The sequence below is a fragment of the Emydura macquarii genome, unplaced genomic scaffold (assembly GCF_026122565.2).
Source record: "Emydura macquarii macquarii isolate MOO-44397 ecotype Brisbane River unplaced genomic scaffold, CSIRO-AGI_Emac_v2 contig_2063, whole genome shotgun sequence".
NCBI lineage: Eukaryota > Metazoa > Chordata > Testudines > Chelidae > Emydura > Emydura macquarii.
The window spans coordinates 2,514,878-2,535,007 of record NW_027132200.1 but is presented as its reverse complement, the minus strand read 5'-3'; the positions used below and the strand labels follow the sequence as shown (position 1 = coordinate 2,535,007).

At 37.6% G+C, this 20,130-nt stretch overlaps 1 protein-coding gene and 1 long non-coding RNA gene across 2 annotated transcripts in view; one reads left to right on the top strand and one right to left on the bottom strand.

Annotated features, from left to right (window-relative positions):
• CSMD1 (CUB and Sushi multiple domains 1) overlaps positions 1–20,130 on the top strand; it is a 1,845,645-nt gene that overhangs the window by 728,755 nt on the left and 1,096,760 nt on the right. The gene's annotated exons all lie outside the window — the stretch shown is intronic.
• On the bottom strand, positions 17,974–19,348 carry LOC137159967 (uncharacterized). The gene is made up of 2 exons (XR_010921767.1): positions 19,240–19,348; positions 17,974–18,269 (listed from the first exon to the last, which is right to left on the bottom strand). It is a non-coding gene; the product is annotated as an uncharacterized lncRNA (long non-coding RNA).

Below are 20,130 nucleotides of genomic sequence, written 5' to 3'. Positions count from 1 at the left end.
CTTTTTCATCAGCAGATGTTAAATAAAAGATATTACATCACTCACCATGTCCCCCCTTAAATCTCTTAGGCACTTTCTTAGAACCCCACCCTCAAGCCTTAATCATGGTTTAAAGACTTCAAGGTACATCCCCTGAGCATTTTAAACCAGTCTTGTATATGAGCTGAGCTGAAAAAAACAAGGGTCAGATTCTATCTCAGTGACACAAGTATAAATCCAGAGTAACTTAATTTACTCCTCCTTTTTATCTTTTGCATGTCCTGGACTGTTAAAAATCCTTGCAAATTTGTATTATATGAAAGTGATTTGCAATGTACCCAGCACTCTAGTTTGTTTAAGCTGACAAAAAAATTGATCAGCAAAGTCAACTCTGTGCTCTTCAGAATTGTAAAGTATAGATTGAGCAGAGAAACTGAAAGAAGGCGCCTTACCATATGCGGAAAATATGTCAATACTCAAACATTTAAGATGACAGATTCAGTTTCCATCAAACTCAATTTGCTCCTTAGATGTAAATGAGATATACAGAATATAAGAAGTTTGAAGAACATGTGTTCTGTTTTTGGAATACATGTAAACAGAATTTCTAGGACAAATGTTCTTTTATTTTTCACATTCAGAAGTAAAAAACCCAGCTAAACAGATTTTGATGAAGATTTCCTTCTTCTTTCTCCCACCTCCCAAAAATTCCTCTGGGCAGAGACTAGGTATGACAAATTCTATCCCGTAAGGAATTCATTTAAGAAGTTATGAGCAACTGCAAAAGAGGTGCTATGATATCATTTGCATTTCAAACCGAATAATAATAATTGATACCTCTCTGACTGTCATAAATATTCTTTACTTTAAAATAAAACAAATCACTTACTGTAAATATTCAATTTTGAATAGCTAGGTGGCACTCAGACAGCAGCAGATTTTGTCACCCTACACAATCTGAAATTAGTCTGGGCTTTGATGTATCTAGATTTCATTGCCCTAGGAAACTGCCTGTGTGTTAAGTTTGGATCTGATGTCAAGAAGAACTATTTCTCCTTCTTATCTCCTTTGATATATTGAAATCATTTTCTACTTCATACAGCATAAGACAAAAAGAATTTAACTATTCTTACAATTTATAGTATCAGGGCATCTTGAGATATGTCAATTATTCCCTTTTTTAATATTTGAATGGTTACCTGCATCAATCAGTGCCACCCTGAAAAGTAATATCTAGATTTCAGTTAGCACTCTTTTTTCTCTCTCTCTCTCTGTGTTTAATTTGCATATAAATACTAACATTTGAAACACCTCAGTCATGAAGCCCTACTCTATTAAACACATTGTTTCCAGGAGTTGACATTTCATACAGCTGATGCTAGAATGTCAGTCATAAGAACACAGTAAAGCTATAATTATATTTGTAATGGATCTTTTCAAAGTGGTGGTTTCCACTTGTTTTAGTGGTGTTAATATTAGGTTACTTATCAAGTGATTATAACCAAAGAATAGGGAAACTTAAGTAAAATGCATCTATTGTGTTTGACCCATGTACCAAGGCAGCAATGTGTTGGAGCAGCATGTCTGTTTTGCATGCAATATTTGGTTCTTCTCTAGATTTCTGCCTGAAGGTCTTACAGTTGTGACCCCTATGCATAAAGTTATAGAATACTTTTATTTAAAAACAAAATCTAATTTCACCTGTCTGGAGAAATGATGATACAGCACATGACTGTAAATTCACTTCAGTCACCACTTTTGTGCTTCATCACCTGCTAATTATATTAACAAATGTTCATATTAGGAACGGCATAATAATTGTAAGTAAATTATGGGTACAGCCAGTTTATCGTTATGATGGAACTTTGCTTGAGCATCTTCTGCATGCATCCAATGATTGGCATATTTAATGTAATCTTACTCTGTGACATGGCTGACCCCTGGGAATATTTTTAGCCTTAGCCATCCAATTAAATGCAAAAAAAACGGGACCAAAATCAGCCACTATTTTCTCCCCCTCATTTGGAATTAACTACAGCATTGCTAAGAAAGCCATCTGAAGAAAATACTTTTCTGCCTTATAAAAATGGTAATTAACTGTCTGAAAATGTTGCTAAAATTAGACCTTAGCTATAGCAGCTCTTCTATTAGCTTGCGAATTTAGCGAATAACAGGAAAGATTAAGCCAGTTGGAAGAAAAGTGCCTAATAATTATATATAGGCAACAATATTTACCTGCAGAATATGATTCTCTTGCCTAGGCCTCTGATGTTTGAACACCAATGTCATAACCTCAGTTGACTGAAACTGTCATGGTGTCCTGTTGAACATAGCAGATAGAGTTAGTGCATTCCTGAGGACATAAAGCCATTGTTCACAAATCATAAATGGGAGATAAACTCTGAGCTGTTAGTAAATGTAATGCCTCTATAAAGATGGCTAATTTATTTAAAAACAAAAACAAAAAACCCTTGTGTTAATTTGGTGCTTATCTTGAATTATTATGATTTTATGTACCATTATCTTTTTTTACATTTGTTTAAATATCCAGATAGATGCTAACACATGGTCTTTCAATACTTAGGGGAATGCTTATGACTGAGTTATTCTTGTTCTCTGCTCTGTAAATCTTTGGATGTATCATCTCAGAAAAGTTTAATGTTCTAATTTACAAATGAAATAACATCACATTTTTATTTCCACTGGTGTTCAGTTTATTTATGTAAAATACAGTATTCCAAGATGTGCCGACTGGGAATGATGTTAGCAGGGGATGTATGTCCAGGAAAAGTAGAATTACAAAATATTGCTTTCATTGAAATATGATTAAATATCCAGTCCTGCATGAAACTGAAACTCTTGTTGAAGTAAATAACAGCTGGAGTATGAAAGGATTACTTGATCAGGCCTTAAATTTAGTATAATCTCTTCCCCTCTTCCCCCAGATACACACACACACGGTAACAGAGGGTTTGTTATGGACTACATTATTGGTTCCTGAGGCTGTTAATATGATTAAAAAAAATCTTTAAAGTGATATACATCCAGCTGCTAGCAGCACTAAAAATCATTTCATACAGCCAGGCTTGAGGCAGCCAGAGATCATATATGAGGAGATAAGAAGGGAAGACAAGGCTGAAGGGAATATGAAAACTGAAAGGTTTGGTTAAAAGGTGAGGAAGAAGGGAAGAAACAGCCTTAGAGGAAAGGAGAAGCAAAGATGAAAGAAATTCAGACTTCAAGGATCTTGAAGGACTATAGGAAAGGAAGGGGAAATTAAACAAGGTATATGGGCAGAACAAGGAACCCAGGTATTGAATATAGGAGGGGAAACAGTTAGTGAGTCAAAGTGGAAAGCAGGAACTGTGACATGATTGATTTAATAGATTAATGGATTCAGCGATTCCAAGGCCAGAAGGGATCATTGTGATAATCTAATCTGACCTCATATGTAACACAGGTCATAGAACGTCCCCAAAATAATTCCTAGGGCATATCTTTTAGAAAAAAAAAAATCCAATCTTGATTTTAAAATGGTCAGTGATGGTGAAACCAGCATGACCCTTGGTAAATTGTTCCAATGGTTGATTACAGTCATTGAAAAAACTTAAGCCTTATTTTCCATCTGAATTTATCTAGCGTCAGCTTCCAGCCACTGGATCATGTTATACCTTTGAGGGGTTCTTATACTTTTGAGGGGTTGATGGCTACTTATATCTTTTCCCATCCACCTGCATAAGTGCCAGCCACAATCTGGCCCACAGTTATACACAATTTAAGAACTCTAAAGTGTTACATTCATGGCATCCCATAGAGAAGTTAGATAAAAACAAATACTCTTGCTGGAAGGTTGCAATGTAATGTTATTTTTATTCTGAGAATCCAAAACAATAACACATAGTAACCAAAATTAGAGAGAGGGAGAAAGCTGGCTGCTCCCTAAGGCAGAGAAGCACAATTCACATCACCTTGTTTTTAGATGGTTCTTTCCAGACTGACTCTGATCTCATGCTTCCCTACAGAGCCTCTTAGCCTGTAGCCAGGACTAGGAAATGCCCCGTCTTAAAGTGATAACTTGTATATCCAACACAATTCTCAATATACCACATAGGAAAGAAATCCAGACTCTACAGAAGTCTAAGGGAGTTTTGACTTTGGGGGACTATTTTACCCATGTTTCTTCAGAAGGTTATTCTGTCCCTGGAGCAAAAGGGGGAGACTCTCCTCATTTGAGTCTTTTGTGTGCATATAGTAGGGATCAGACATAAACAGCAGCAAAATTCTTAAAGCAATGTTGATTTTTTTATTTTGTGTCTGGTTCAATAAGCACGCTAACACGCGAGGATTAAATTAATGGAGTTCAATTTTATCCTGTTCCCCTTGTTTTTCTCCTTTCTGTTGTGCTGAAATGCATAGGAAGAAAGAATCATAGCTTTTCCAGAAATCACTTAATTATACCAAGTGTTAATTAAAATCCATCTCCATAAAAACTAACATGACTGGTGGATGTTTATTTTAGGGGAAAAGTTCGGACAACATTCACATTCTTTTCTATAAAGTTATTAGAAAAATATTTTGGTTTTTATTTGCTAGTCAGATAACAATTTATTCTAGAAAGCAGGAAGGAAATTCTATGGCAGAGAAGCATTAAACTAAATTAATAGTGATTGACAGGCAGTAGTCAATAAACATCACAGGGGAGTTCAGAGAGTCTGGTGTTTAAGAAGTGTATATCAAAGTAAAAACATGGATTCAGAGTATCTTCTGCAATGTATTAATTACAAATAGAAGTTTCCCCAAATAAATAATGAATGCATAATCCAATAATTGAGTCACATCCTTCCTGACAAAAGGTCTAAACTGGACATTTAGAAAAGCTTCGTTTCACACACAAACATATTCTATTTGACTAAAGGAGAGGTTGGTCTATTTCTGTTCAGTTTTTTATTCAAAGTGTGGCTGAAGAAAAACAGAATCAATATTTATGTTACAGGGCATATATATATATTTTTTTCTGTGAGCCAGCCACAGCAAAGCAAGTCAACTATAGCATATGAACCTGTCTGATTCCAAGGCAGAACAGTCTACCCATAGAGCAGCGAGTATGGAAATTAAAAAAAAAAAAAAAAAAAGACACCAATTCAGACAATCTTGTGCTAGAAGTTAAAGGTGTGATTAACTACCTTGCTGAATCAGGGCCTAAAATAGCAGAGCATATTAAGACATAAACAAGCTAAGTTTGTAAAAGAGGAATATGTTTTTATAATTTGAATATCAAACTGAAATTATTGGTTTAAGTTGATTATGAATAATTGATCACATAACACCTGATAATATCGGCCAAGTTTTGAGGATAGTGTTGCGTTTCCATAAATTAGTAAGTTTTCCAAAACATGTAGCGTATTAATGATCCAATACCACTGTCCAATCAATATCTTTCCACTTTCTTCTGTCCCATATGCTTAGTACTTTATCCTTCCTCTTTTTTTTCCAAATAAATTCCCTCTCTACTGAGGTGCTGGAATAATTTTTATAGTGGGGGTGCTGAGAGCCATTGAACCAAACTCTAAACCCTGTATATAATGGAAACCACTTCAAGACATGTGTGCGGAAGTAACTCCCACACCCATAATTCCAGCACCTATGCCTTTCTTCAGTCATCAAAGTTCTCTTATCCTTATCCTTAAAGTCAGTCATCATAGTTCTCTTATCTTTATCCTTAAAGGCTAAATTACCAAGTCTAGTGCATCCATTTAAATACAAAAAAACACCTTGGACTGCTTGAAGGTTTGATCATAAATGTTTGGACTCTCTGGTGTCTAACTTAGGCCCCAGTCTTGCAATGGATATCATACAGGTAGATCAGCAGGATTGGGGCCCAGGAATGTAAAATATTTGCATCAGAGACAGTGTTGTCTTCTGACTCTGAGCACGCTGTTAATCCTCAATAATAAAGAGGCAGTCACTGGATGATCAGGCAGTTCTTCAACAATTAGAGAGTTTCCAGAGCTTGTAATATGTGGTTTGGAGAGAAAGCCCACAAGCTTGGTGTTTACTGCAGTAGATGATTATGGGACAGTAAGACAGTTATGATGATGTTATGGATGGCTTAGTTATACATAATTTTATTTTCAATGTCAAGTGTCTTGATAGTCATAGGAAATAAACTGATCTCCAGAAAACAGCATTTATATTTAACTACTACTTTATCATGACAAATAGTAAGCTAAAAGTTAATTTATAAATTGTGTTTTTTCTGGAAATATAAAAACTTTGGACGCCGTTTCATAGATTCCAAGGCCAGAAGGGACCATTGTGATCATCTAGTCTGACCTCCTGTATAACACAGGACATAGAACTTTCCCCCAAACAATTTCAAGAGCATATTTTTTAGGGGGGAAAAATCCAAACTAGATTTAAAAATTACCCTCACGTAATTTATATCTTATTTCATGTCTGAATTTATCTAGCTTCAACTTCCAGCCATTGGATCATGTTCTACCTTTCTCTATTAGACTGAAGAGCCTGTTATTAGATATTTGCTCCCCGTCTAGTTATGTATAGAATATAATTGTCACCCCTTTAACCTTCTCTATGTTAAAATAGATTGAATTCCTTGAGCCTATACTATAAAGCTTGTTTTCTAATCCTTTAATCATTCTCATGGCTCTTCTTTAAATCCATTCCAATTTAACAACATCCTTCATGAATTGTGGGCACCCAGAACTTGATTAAGTATTCTAGCAGTGGTTGTACCAGTGCTAAATACAGAAGTAAAATCATCTCTCTTCTTCTACTTGAGATTCCCCTGTTTATACATCCCAGGATTGCATTATTTATGTAGGCTACAGCATCACACTGGGAACTCATGTTCAGCTGATTATCCACCATGACCCCCAAATCTTTTTCAGAGTCACTGCTTCCCAGGATAGAGTTCCCCATCCTATGAATATGGGCTATCTTCTTTGTTCCTAAATATATATAGGTACAGTTAGCCATATTAAAACACATATTGTTTGTTTGCTCCCAGTTTACCAAGTAATTCAGATAATTCTGAATCAGTGACCTCTCTTCTTCATTATTCACCTCTCCCCTAATTTTTGTATCATGTGCAAACTTTATCGGTGATGATTTTATATTTTCTTCCATGTCATTGATATAAATGTTAAATAGGGCCAAGAACCAATCCCTGAGGAATCCCAGTGGAAAAACACCTGCTTGATAACAATTCCTCTTTTACAATCACTGACCTATTAAGTTTTAAATCCATTTAATGTGTGCCATGTTAATTTTATATCGTTCTAGTTTTTTAATCAAAATGTCCCGGGGTACCAAGTCAAATTTCATACAATAGTCTAAACATAACACATAAACATTATTATTTTTATCAACCAAAGTTGTTATTTCATCAAAAAAAGATATCAAGTTAGTTTGACTGGATCTATTTTCCATATATCCATGTTGATTTCCATGAATTACATTACCGTCCTTTAACTCTTTATTAATTGAGTCCTGTATAAGCAACTCCATTACCTTACCGGAGATCAATGTTAGACTGACAAGCCAATAATTACCTGCATCATTCAGTTTACCCTTTTTTAAAATTGGTACCACATTAGCTTTCTTACAGTCTTCTGGAACTTCCCCAGTGCCCTAAGACTTACTGAAAATCTACATTAACTGTCTTTCAGCCAGCTCTTTTAAAACTCTTGGATGCAAGTTATCTGGACCTGCTAATTTAAGAATATCTAACTTTAGTAGCTCCTTTTTTAACATCCTACCAAGACTCTAATGGAATGGAAAGAATGTTATCACCATATAATGAGACTATATCATCTGTTTCCCCCCTCCCCAATATAGAACAGAAATATTTATTGAACTCTTCTGCCTTTTTTGCATTATTAATGATAATTCTACCATTTCTGTCTAATAATGCACTAGTACAAATACATTTACTGCAAGTCAGACAGGTAGAACTGCACAGTTTCAATGCGTGAATGAGAAAATGGTTTATGGGGTTAGATTTATTAGGAACTGCAGACCTTTTGGGAAAGGATGTGCCTATACAGGCAGGATGGGCTCCACCTAAACCAAAATAGAACCAGACTACTGGCATATAAAATTAAAAAGGTTGTAAAGGAGTTTATAAACTAAAGGCTGGAGGAAAGCCACCAGGTGCAGAGAAGCACATGGTTCAGATAGAGACATCCCTTAGGGGAGGATCTATTAATGGGAACTCTCTATATCCTAGTAAGGAAGAAAGGATAGAAGTAGATAAAATACAGGTAGGAACTGAAGAGAAAGTCAAATGAAAAAGAATCTCATTCAATTGCATCACATAATGGAAGACAACTAAAAAATGACAAATTTTATAAGTGCTTATATACAAATGTACTCTAAATTAGTTTAAATAAGTCTAAATACTAAAATGGATGAACTTGAGTGTCTGGTATTAAGTGAGGACTAGCTGCTTCAACGACTGCTTCTTAAAGCAGCTAGTCCTGGGACCCACAAAGGGACAGGCAATTCTTGATTTAGTCCTAAGAGAACTACAGAATCTGAACCAAGAGGTGAAAATAGCTGAACCTCTCTGTAATAGCGACCATAATATACTTAAATTTAATATCCTTGGGTGGGAGGGGAAATACTAAAGAAGCCCACTACAGTGGCATTTAATTTCAGAAAGGGGAACTACACAAAAAAAGATAAAGGTAGTTAAATGAAAATTAAAAGGTAGAGTCACGAAAGTGAAATGCCTGCAAGCTGCACGGAAACCTTTTAAAAACACCATAATAGTGGCTCAAATTAAATGTATACCCCAAATTTAAAAAACATAGTAATGGGACCAAAAAAGTGCCACCATAGCTAAACAGAAAATAAAAGAAGCAGTTAGAGGCAAAAGGCATCATTTAAAAATTGGAAGTTAAATCCTATTGAGGAAAATAGAAAGGAGCATAAAATCTGGCAGGTCAAATTTAAAAATATAATTCGGCAAACCAAAAAAGAATTTGAAGAGCAACTAGACAAAGACTTGGAAACTAACAGCAAAAAATGATTTAAGTATATCAGAAGCAGAAAGTCTGCCATACAATCAGTGAGGCCACTGGACGATTGAGTTATTAAAAGGATATAAGGCCACTGCAGAGAAGCTAAATGAATTCTTTGCATCAGTCACCACTGCAGAGTATGTGAGGGAGATTCCCACACCTGATCCATTCTTCTTAGGTGACAAATATGAGGAGCTGTCCCAGATTGAGGTATCAGAAGAGGAGCTTTTGGAACTAATTCATAAATTAAACAGTAATAAGTCACCAAGAGCAAATGCTATTCACCAGAGTTCTGAAGGAACTCAGGTGTGAAATTGCATAGCTACATGTAACCTATCATGTAAATCAGCTTCTATACCAGATGACTGGAGGATAGCTAATGTGACAGTAATTTTTCAAAAAGGCTCCAGAGGCACTCCTGGCCATTATAGGCCAGTAAGCCTAACTTCAGTATCAGGCAAATTGGTTGAAACTATATTAGAACAGAATTCTCAAGAGACATAGATAAGCATGCTTTATTGGGGAAAAGTCAACACAGCTTTTGTAAAGGGAAATCATGACTCACTAGTCTATTAGAATTATTTGGGGGTGGTCAACAAACGTGGACAAGAGTGAGCAACTGTGTGGATTTAGTGTACTTAGGGTCCCCCAACGAAGGTTCTTAAGCAAAGTAAGCAGTCGTGGATAAGAGGGCAGGTCCTTTTTTGGACCAATATATGGTTAAAAGACAAGAAACAAAGGATAGAATTAAATTGTCAATTTCCAGAATGTGGAGAAAGAAAATAATGAACTGTTATTTATTTCTTCATATATCATAAAAACCAGGGATGTCAACCTATGAAATGAATAGATAGCAGATTTTAAACAAAGAAAAGAAAGTATTTCTTCACACAAGGCATATTCAACCTGTGGAGCTCATTGCCAGGAGATGTTGTGTAGGTCAAAATTATAACTGAGTTCAAAAAAGAATTAGATAAGGTCATGGAAGACAGGTCCATCAATGGATATTAGCCAAGATGCAACCTCCTGCTCTGGGTGTCCCTAGCTTCCACCAGTCAGAAGCTGAGAGTGGAGAACAGAAGATGGATCATTGAGTGATTGCCTTTTCTGTTCATTCCCTCTGAAGCACCTGGCACTGCCCACTGTCGGAAGACAGGATACTGGGCTAAATGGATCCTTGGTCTGGCCAGTATAGCCATTCTTATGTTCATTTATCAGTAACAATATTGTTTCACCAGATTTTAAATTCATTTATAAGTCCTGAACATGTGTCCCAGACTTGTTGTGCCATTGAGTACAGTACATGCAGATTGTGAAACTGGCCACACACAGAGAAGATGCCACCACCACTACTATGTAATCTCTGATATTGTCTTAAAGATAAGGACTGATCCACATGTCTGGTGATATTTTTGCAGAATCTGAAGTGTTGTCTGGTTCACATTTGCATGCTTTATTAGGTGCAATACACTCTAGGTCACATAGTCCCAGAGTGAGTGAAGTTTGAAATTTGCAGCCACATCGCCCATCAGAAATATTGCTAGAACTTCTACAAGCTTTTTCAGTTAACTGAGTGCATCTTAATATTTATGCACTGTTTAAATGTAGAGTGAAGCTAAATAGGTAAAGAAAATAATGCAATACTTTAAAGTAGTTGTCACTTATACAGTATTCATTCACAAACCATTTTTAACAATCTTTGGACTTTTTGAGGAACGAATGAGGTGAGAAAATTGGGTAGGATATGAAACTAATAACTGTATTTAAATAAATAAGTAAATCATTGAAGGGATTAGCCAACCAGTATCTAGTTCAGTATCAAGTTGAGTTAATGCAGTACTTAAAGAGAAATAATAGATGGCATCAAAATGGATTGGCTATTAACAGCAGACATGGGAGCTCTTGTGTTTAAGAGTGAATATACATACTTTTGTGAGTCAAAGAAGCTGTAAATAAACACAAAGAGAATAACCCATTTTCTCAATTCCGAGGCCTGGTCTACACTAGGAAATTAGGTTGGTATAACTACATCACTCAGGGGTTTGAAAAATCGACAGCCATCGGGAGGGAGGGAAAACGCTTTTTTGCATTGAACTGTAAATTATGTTGATAAATCCATATCCCTGAGCAACGCAATTAAACCCACCTAACCCACAATATAAACAGTGGAAGGTTGAGAAGAGAATTCTTCTGTCGACTTAGCTACTGCATCTCACAGAGATGGAGTACCTACACCAATGAGAGAACCTCTCCCCTTGGCATAGGTAGCGTCTTCACTGAAGCACTACCGCATCACAGCTGACAAACCCCTAGAAACACTTTAATCATGCTTAGCATTTTGAAACAAAACAGACAGGAGGTTTAGGATAAAAAAAATTCTTCAGCTGGACAATTTGAACAACTTCGAGAGAAACACAGGAAAAATAATCTGGTTCTGAATTTAAATACAGTGTCCATAACTAAAATTCTATAATTAGTATGCTACACCTGTGTAGTTACTTATGTGGCCCTGCCATAAGGTCCTAGGTCCTGGAAGCACTGGCGTAGCACAGCAGAGCATTTATGAGGTTGCAGCACAAAACAGGTATGACTTATGGGAAATGTAGTCCTGGGGTCATATGACTTATTATGTGAGCAAAGCAGAAAATAAAAGGCAGAGCCAGTTGCTCAATCAGAAAGACACTAGCGATTGGGAAAAAGAAGTAATGAGAGATTCTTCACAGAGACCCTGAAGAAGAATGGTGGCCAAGCATGTGGAGTGGAACCAGGGAGCTACCTTTGCAATGGGTATCAGGAGCAAAACTACCAAGAGGCCTTGCTAGGGAGATGCAGTGAAGCCCTGGTAAAAAAGTGACTGTGAAGCTATGGGAAAGTGCCAGAAATGACTGTGAAGCCTGGGGAAAGACCAAAGGCACTATGGAGACCAGGGTCATTTGCACTGTTGATGTAGTCATAGAACATGAGAGACAAGATAGGTGAGGTAATATCTTTTATTGAACCAACTTCTGTTGGTGGAAGGGACAAGCTTTTGAATATCACAAAGGTCTTCCTCAGTTCTGGAGAAGGTAGCCAGAGTTTCTGAGCTAAATACAAGGTGAGATAAATTGTTAAGCTTAAGAGGTTGTAAGGCACCACTTAAAATGAAGTGGTCAATTAAGAGTTAGCAGACAATAAGGTTTGTTGAAAATTGTTGTATTGAGCCATAAAATCAGTGTCTCCATTAAGTTCACAGTATTTAGGATCCATCAGGCTTGTCTTTTGAAGCTGTTGTGCAGGTTTCCTTTGAGGATGAGGGCTGAGAGGTCAGATATGAACCCTTATGAAAAGTGTTTGCCTATAGGTAAATAGGGTGTTTTTGACTTTTATCGTTTTTCTTTGTGAGTTCATTCGAGTGTTCCATTCCATGAGGTTGAGAAAGATCTAGAACATTTCTATTGGAAGGAAGCAGCCTGTAAATTGAGCCTCTGAGGTATGTCTACACTGCAGGAGGGTCCTAGATCACAGGCTCCAGCCTGAGCCCGAATGTCTACACCGCAATTTTACACTCTCGCAGCCTGAGCCCCACAAGCCAAGTCACCTGACACAGGCGAGCTACATGTGTTTAATTGCAGTATAGACATATCCTGAAGGTCCTGAGTCTGAAGAGGCTATGAAGAAGCCTAGTGAGGACTATAGGGACTGCTGAGCCCTAGGGAATGATGGAAAACTTTTGTTGGCATTGAACTGTAAATTATGTTGATTAGTTAGATGACAAGGAGGGAGATTTTTATTGAAGTCTTATTTAAGATTGAGATAAGAAGGGAAACTGAAGCACCATGGTACACCTGGACCTCCATTACCATAGTATCTGACTGTTTAACTCACCTGTGAGTTAAAAACAGATTACAGTTTACAGCAAATGGTCAGATTAAATTATCATAATGGTCCGGACTTGTAAACTGCCCCATGCTTTTGCCAGCTAAAATCACTGTGCAGCAATGCATATAGTTGTAGCACTAGCTAAGAAGCTAAACAAATCACTCTCAGAGAAAATAATGTTATTGAATGTCTGTTGTGAGTATGACCCATGTTCTCATGCTGCCTTTGATTCCCTATTATAGTTAGATTATTTTGGTAAACAAATTAATTGTAGGTACCTCACCAGTGACAATTTTATGGTGATAAATGACCTGTCATACACTTATTAAAATATCTTCAGTAGTTGGTCTGATAGAGTTAATTTTGCAGATTAAAGCTTAGTTGTCAAGTATTTAACAAAAAAGAGGCAACAAATTTCATTTTTAATTTATGCTAATTTTCTAAAATCCAAAACAAGATAAACCTTAGTCTTTACTAAACCACAAATGAATAAACCAACACAATCACCTGAGCAGTGTCATTATTTTCCATAGCTCAGCTCACTCCCTTTCTTTCGGGGGTGGGGGGGCTGAGACAGAGGAAAGAGACTTTCATCACGTTTCACAGCTCTGCCCAACCTTGAAAACTGTGGGATCAGAGGAGTTTTTCACATCATCACGACAGCTCTTCCTGCAGATGCCAAAATCCCATAACTTGTGATCAGCTTATTGGAGTCATAAACACTGCCTTCTTCTTGCTGCTCAAAGGGTACTCCCCTTACTTACCACTATCTCCAGGCTGGTGGAACTGCATTATCGTTATCCTCTGTACCCTTTCATTTGAGTTTTCCGATGGTCGAAAAAAATGACCTGTAACAGAAATTTACATTAATCTCAGCATAATACGATGTATCACAAGCATGTCATTTTATAGCACATAGCAACATCCACTTTGCTTATGAACCCATGATTCTGGGTTATGTTCCAGAGACAATATACCTAGAAATAATTTGTGTGAGTAAATAGCTAATGATTTACTGGGGAAAATAACCCTAAAATTTGAATTGTTTTTGTGAATTAAATTGGCAGTAGTAAATGTTCGCTTTCTTTGGCTTTTCTTAAAACTTCATTCAATAATGAAGCTCTGTGACCTGTAAATTCTGACGAGATTACACAGGTTCTAGAAGCATTCATTGATCCAAAGAGCTTTATGATAAGAAAATAAAAGTAAGTTGGAAAGCTGAAGAGATAGTGAAAAAGGTCCTAGAAAAAGAAACCGACATATTATAACTTTTGACCCAAGCAGTTAGCCAATATTTATAGACTTGCAAGGTTGTTTTTTTCTTTTAGGAGGAGACTGACGGAGGTATTTCTGCGTTAGGTATTCCTTTGTGCAGTCCTGCTTATTTACAAAGAATGTACACAATTGTTTTTCTCCAAATGTACTAGGAACGAACAAAAGGCAGTTTCCTTTCTCACCATTTCAAGCTTCTTTCAGATAGCGCTGTCCCAGAAGGCTCCATCTCTTTCTCTTGGGACCACATTACCAGAGCTTCTTTTGCTGCCTGTTTCTGTCCACAGACACCTCCACAATACCCAGCCCCCTACATTTGCATAAATATGTAAAATATGATCATCTAATTTCCTAAATTTCAATCATAACAATATATATTATACATTTCATCTTTGTTAGAAAGATGAGATGGAGTCCAGCAATAAAATAAAATAAAATTGGGGATGTCATATGGTAATATAACAATTGGTATCTGATAATTATATTAAGATTGAATTGTATTTGTTTGATTGAAATATACGTTGCAGCTTCAGTGAAAACTATTAGAACAGAATCTAACTGGGACACAGAGGGACAAAATTCAGTTGCTATTATAATAAAACCAACTTAATTGGGACACAGATAAACAGACAACTCGCTTAAGTGGGAATCCTGCTGGGAACTGATTTTCCGTGTAATTCATTTCAATTGACTAACCTGTCAGTTTATTGACATGCTGCTTTGTTCCTGCTTAGACAGAAAAGACACTTCAGGGTTGCTAATCCATCCTGATACATAGAATGGAGGAATTATTTCTTTGAATTTACCTGATCTGTTTCTTAATTTCCAATTGTGTGTGTGCATGTAAATCTCAAAACTGCTGAAACTACTGCAGTATGATTAACATAAGGTTGAGTTATTCACTGGTGTTAGTAATGGTAGGAATTGATGCCATTTATTGAGACCTTTGTCATAAAATGTATGTGATTTTGGTTTACTTTCCATAGACACATAGGCTTCTGATCTAAGGAAATACTTTCTTACAGGAAATGTTTCACTATCTAAAGATCTTACTTTAAAGGGATGCCAGCTCTCATAATTTTGTCATGAGTCTCATGATGATTATTTTTTTTCTTAAAGCCCTCACTACTGGAGTCAAGTGGATATGTGATGATTTCAGCCTTCATTCTTAAAGTTTTGTGGCTGTGGAGAAAGCTTCAAATGTGACCTCAGGGCACCCTAAAGGCTCAAAAAGCAGAAGGCAAATAAAAAGAACACCAAATCTAGTATTTTTATGTAATTTCATGATTTTGAAGCCAATCTCAATGATTTTTGGTGAGGCTGACTCACAGTTTTTGAACATTTGGAGTTGGTAATACTGTATTATTATCCCTTTTGTAGCCAACATTTGGGGCTTTGCAGGGTGGTTTCTGTTTGGGTGACAAAATGGTGATAGGGTGGTGTGATCTTGTGTATTCACAACAATGTACAACAAGTCCTGTTTTCTCAAATAGCAATAGGAACACACAACACAAAGACTTTTGTAGAAATTCCAAGTCAAACACTCCATTTCTATGTCAAGAAGCAGCTGTCTCTGCTTCTTATCATGGTTGTACTCTAACTGCCTCTGCCCACTAACACAGTTTGGACCGAGCACCTGACCCCTGGTTTGGAATCTAGAAAACCCTGTCAGCTCCTCACTCTCACTGGCCACATGGGCTTGTATTCTAGCTGCAGGCATCATCCCCCTCCCTTGTGTTCATTTGTTTTGCATTATAAAAGAGTCTCAATTGCTCCTGCTGTTCGGAACAAAGGGAATGCTTTTGAGTACCTATTGACTTTAGAAGTTTTCTGATTGTTTTGAGTCTATGATTCCTAATGAGGGCCATGTCAGCATTTTGCAGTCAATCCTCTATAAACATCTTACTTTTGGCATTGAACATTGTTGCATGATTTAATTTTTGTTTGTTTGTTTCACACACGCACTTATGCACCTGTTTATAAGCACAGACATAATCCTGGAACTACTCCCAAACTTATAGATAGGCAAATGCACACATGTTTGCATCATCAGGTTCTGAAAACTGACCCACAATTCCTCAGATTTCCAGTCTTCTCTCTTTAATTACTGAACATTGATATCAAATCTGATTTTGCAATTTTCCATATAATTATAAAATATCAGTTAAAAATCCTGTCAGATTTGGAGGTGTTCCCTGTGTTTTTTAATTGCAGCGACTTCTCCTTTTTTAGAGGGAACTTGTTCCCTAAGTCATTCTCCAGACTGGAAGTTGCCAGGGGTGGGGTAGTTAAATTCCCCAATGATTAGATTTCCCCTCTCATTTGAGAGTCATTTGTTTCCCTCTTTATCCCCATTAACATAAATGATGATGAAAGTGACTTTCCCCAGATTTAATACACATCAAAGCCAAAGGCCTCCCTGTATTTGGGGGAAAGGTGTCTCCCAGCTTCTAACTGGAAAGTTGGTTAGACCTTTTCCCCCCACATTGTGTAGGAGGAGGGCGGGGGTTCACTCCCATCAAGGGGGCAAATAACTTAATTAGTTTTAAGAGAGAATTGGACAAATTTGAGTGGGTTTCCATGATGGGGGGCAATGCTAAGGGGCAGGACTCAGGAAACCTGGGGTTCCCTTCCAGTTTTTGGTTTATTTGCTTAAAAGCTTATGCTTCTGGTCTTCTGCAGGCCACCAGCAGGGGTTGGGAAGGATTCCCCTCATCATCCCATGTATTCTGAAGTTTGATTTTGTTTTTGGTCCCCTTTCTCGGAGGCATCAGAGATGGCCATAGCTGGAGATAGAACACTGGAGGTGGTGCTCCAGTGCTCTGAGGTGGCATCAAACATTTTCTCTCTCAGGTGCTTGGCTGGCTAGTCCATGCTCATGTGCTCAGCATATAACTGATCATCAGAGATGGGTTCAAGAAGGAATTTTCTCTCTATTGTGCCTGGCTGTGACCTCTGGGTTTTTCACCTTTCTTGTGAGGTGTGGTTCAGGTCACTTGCCAGGATTATCTGGGCATATCTACTTAAACATTTTTCTGCCACTGCAAGGGCCTCAGGCATTGGTGCACCTTGCTCCTTCCTATTCCCTTCCCTTCCAGTGGCAGATAAAGGTTTAATCTCCTGTGGGATGTTATACTGTGGTCTAATTTTGGTTGTTGGATTTAATGTGTGGGTGCTGGGTGGTGCTGGTGGCCTGTAATATACAGGAGGTTGGACCAGATGATCTGATGGTCCTTCCCGACCTTAAACCCTGTGACTAATCCTAATAATTGAAATAGGTTGGTAAGAAAATGTCATCTAGTTCCCCAACATTTAACTTTTCTTACATATTAACATGATATGTAAAATACTATAGAGTTCAAGCATCTTTTGTTTTAATTCACCACTCAGCTAAAAAAATAAATTTAAACGTTTTATTAGAAAATGTTTAGGCAAAAAACAAAAAAGCAACGGTCAGGGTTTACAAGGCACAGTAATACAATATCCAGGGATGGTATGCAGTGGGGGGGTTGGGGGTGGTCGGGGATCAGGGGGTGGCAGCAGCATGATGAGCTGTGGCCCCGTAGGAGGGGCTGGAAGTGTGGGACTTGAGGGTTGCAGGGGGGTATGTGGGGAGAGGGGGACGCTATCCATCGTGTGGGGAGAATCCCTGGGAGGTATTTGGCAAGGGGAGCAAGTGAATCCATGCATGGGGGTGGGAGTGTGGGTCTGGGAAGGACAATGATGGGATGGGCTGCAGTGTCCCGGATGGGGGGAGGTGGTGTTAGGTTTAAGGTTTACAAGGAGATATATGGGCATGAGGGAGCATTTCAATGTATAGGAGAACCATTGGGGGCATGTTTTAATAGAAAGAGTATATAGGTCTATACGGGGTGAAATGTCTCTCATTAGTCCAGTGTCCCTCACAGTCGATTGGCGGGTCAGTCCCATCTTCTCCTGCGGTGGTCTTCGCGGCGTCCGTTGTTGTGCCCACCGCGACCTCCGGTGATATAAAATAAAACATAGCCTCTGTGCATATGAGATTCAATGCTCTGTGCTCTTTTGTTGGCTCTTTATCAGCAGATACCCTGCAAAAAGCTTTTCTCTCAGTTGTGTTGACTTCACTGATGTTGCCTACATTAAAACCAGCCACGTTTCAACATTAGTGATGGGAGGAAGTAACGTGTGTCAAATGAAAAAGGATGACATTCATAAGGACAATTTTATTGTAAATTTTCTGAGACATTTTTACTAACAATGACCAGTAAAACACATTTATTAAAATAAGCTTTATAGAACCATCCTTTTCAACAGATTATGGGCCAGATTCTCAGCCCTGACTCCACTTGCTTTGAGCTGCCTCATCATCCTATGGCCCTACACCTGCCTCTTTGGGATAATGTGTCCTCACCCCAGGAAGTAAAAAGAAACAGTTTCTGCATTCCCCTGAGCAAAATGACTGCAATCAGGCCTGACTCTTTACATAAGCCCCACAATATAGACGATAGATTTGTATCCTCTCCTTCAAACTCTCCCACCACCTGTTCAAGGCCAGACACAACACAATAATACACAGGGCTTCTCCTCATCAGGCAGAGGTGGGGCTTGATCTGGGGTCTTCAACATCCCAAACGAGTTTAATCACTGAGCTAAAAGTTAGGCCCTTTCATCCCCTCTCCTCAAGAAACACCATAGTACCTGATGCCAGGAAAGCTCAGAGCTGAGAACCCCTAGCAGAGTGCCTCCCACCAACCTGGATATAAGTGCTAAAATTCCTGTGGGAGATGAGTTTTAGGACTTATGCATCTCCTGCTGGCTAGTTTAGGCAGTTCCTCACTCAGCATTCTGGCTTTTCTAAATCTCATTCTTAGGTGCCTAGCTCCCTCTTTTCTTTGTATAGCATGCCTGAGTGCTTAACTCAGGCTTTGTGAATTCCAGTGATTTTCTAGGTGCCTAAAAATTAGGTGTCAAAACTCCTAAGTCTCTCTATGAATATAGCCCAAGATACTTAAGACCAGGCCATATGATAATAGTAGTATAGAGACTACATGCACCATATTTGCTACTTATAAATATCTTCACTTTTTTTTCTTATCTTTCTTACCTATCAAGAATAATCACTCAGGCCCAGCTCCTCTAAGGTATTACTCCCATGGACTTCAGTGGCAGTTGAATGTCTAAATATCTTGAGGATCCGAACTGAAGAGCCAAGAAAATTAGAGGAATGAATAGAAAAGACTTTACAATAATATCCCCTGTGAAGTGAATCACAATTACATTCAGTGCAGCATTTGATATTCAGCTCAGCATTTGTTTCATTATATGCCTGGGAACTTAATTATAAAATTATGTTAATATATATGATAAATGCTGTCATTATTTAAATATAAACCTTGTCTGTGTATATTATGCCCACATACAACACAACTGGAGTTAATTGAAGTAACATATACAAACAGTCTCTTCTGCTTTCCTTGATCAAGTAGTTTTGATTTGCTGCCTGCTTCTTCTAGCACAGCAAGAGGTAATGATCATATAATCAGTAGCACATGGAGACAAAATGTATGTCTCCAATAGTTTTCAATGGGAGCTACCATGTTAAAAGTGATTTTTTTTTTAAAAAAAGTCTGTTTTAGAAATAACACCTTTGATTATTTAAGCTAAAGTAATTTTAAAGGTGATTTTCTTGTTATTGTTGTTTATGTTACGGTACTGTCCAGATGCCCCAATGAGGGTAGCAGGCACTATTTAAAAATATGATAATAAATTCTTGCAATCTAAGGCCACAATTCTGCAAGCCCAAAGATATATGCATAATTTTACTGATGTGAGTAATCCCATTCAAATCATTGGAGCTACTTATGTGGGTAATGTTTCCTACATGCTTAAGTGTTTGCAAGATCAGGGCCTAAGAAAAGTGACACACAAACAGTGAAGAGACAGAAATTCAGTCAAATATATACAATTGTATAAACATTTGCAAATTGTATTAATT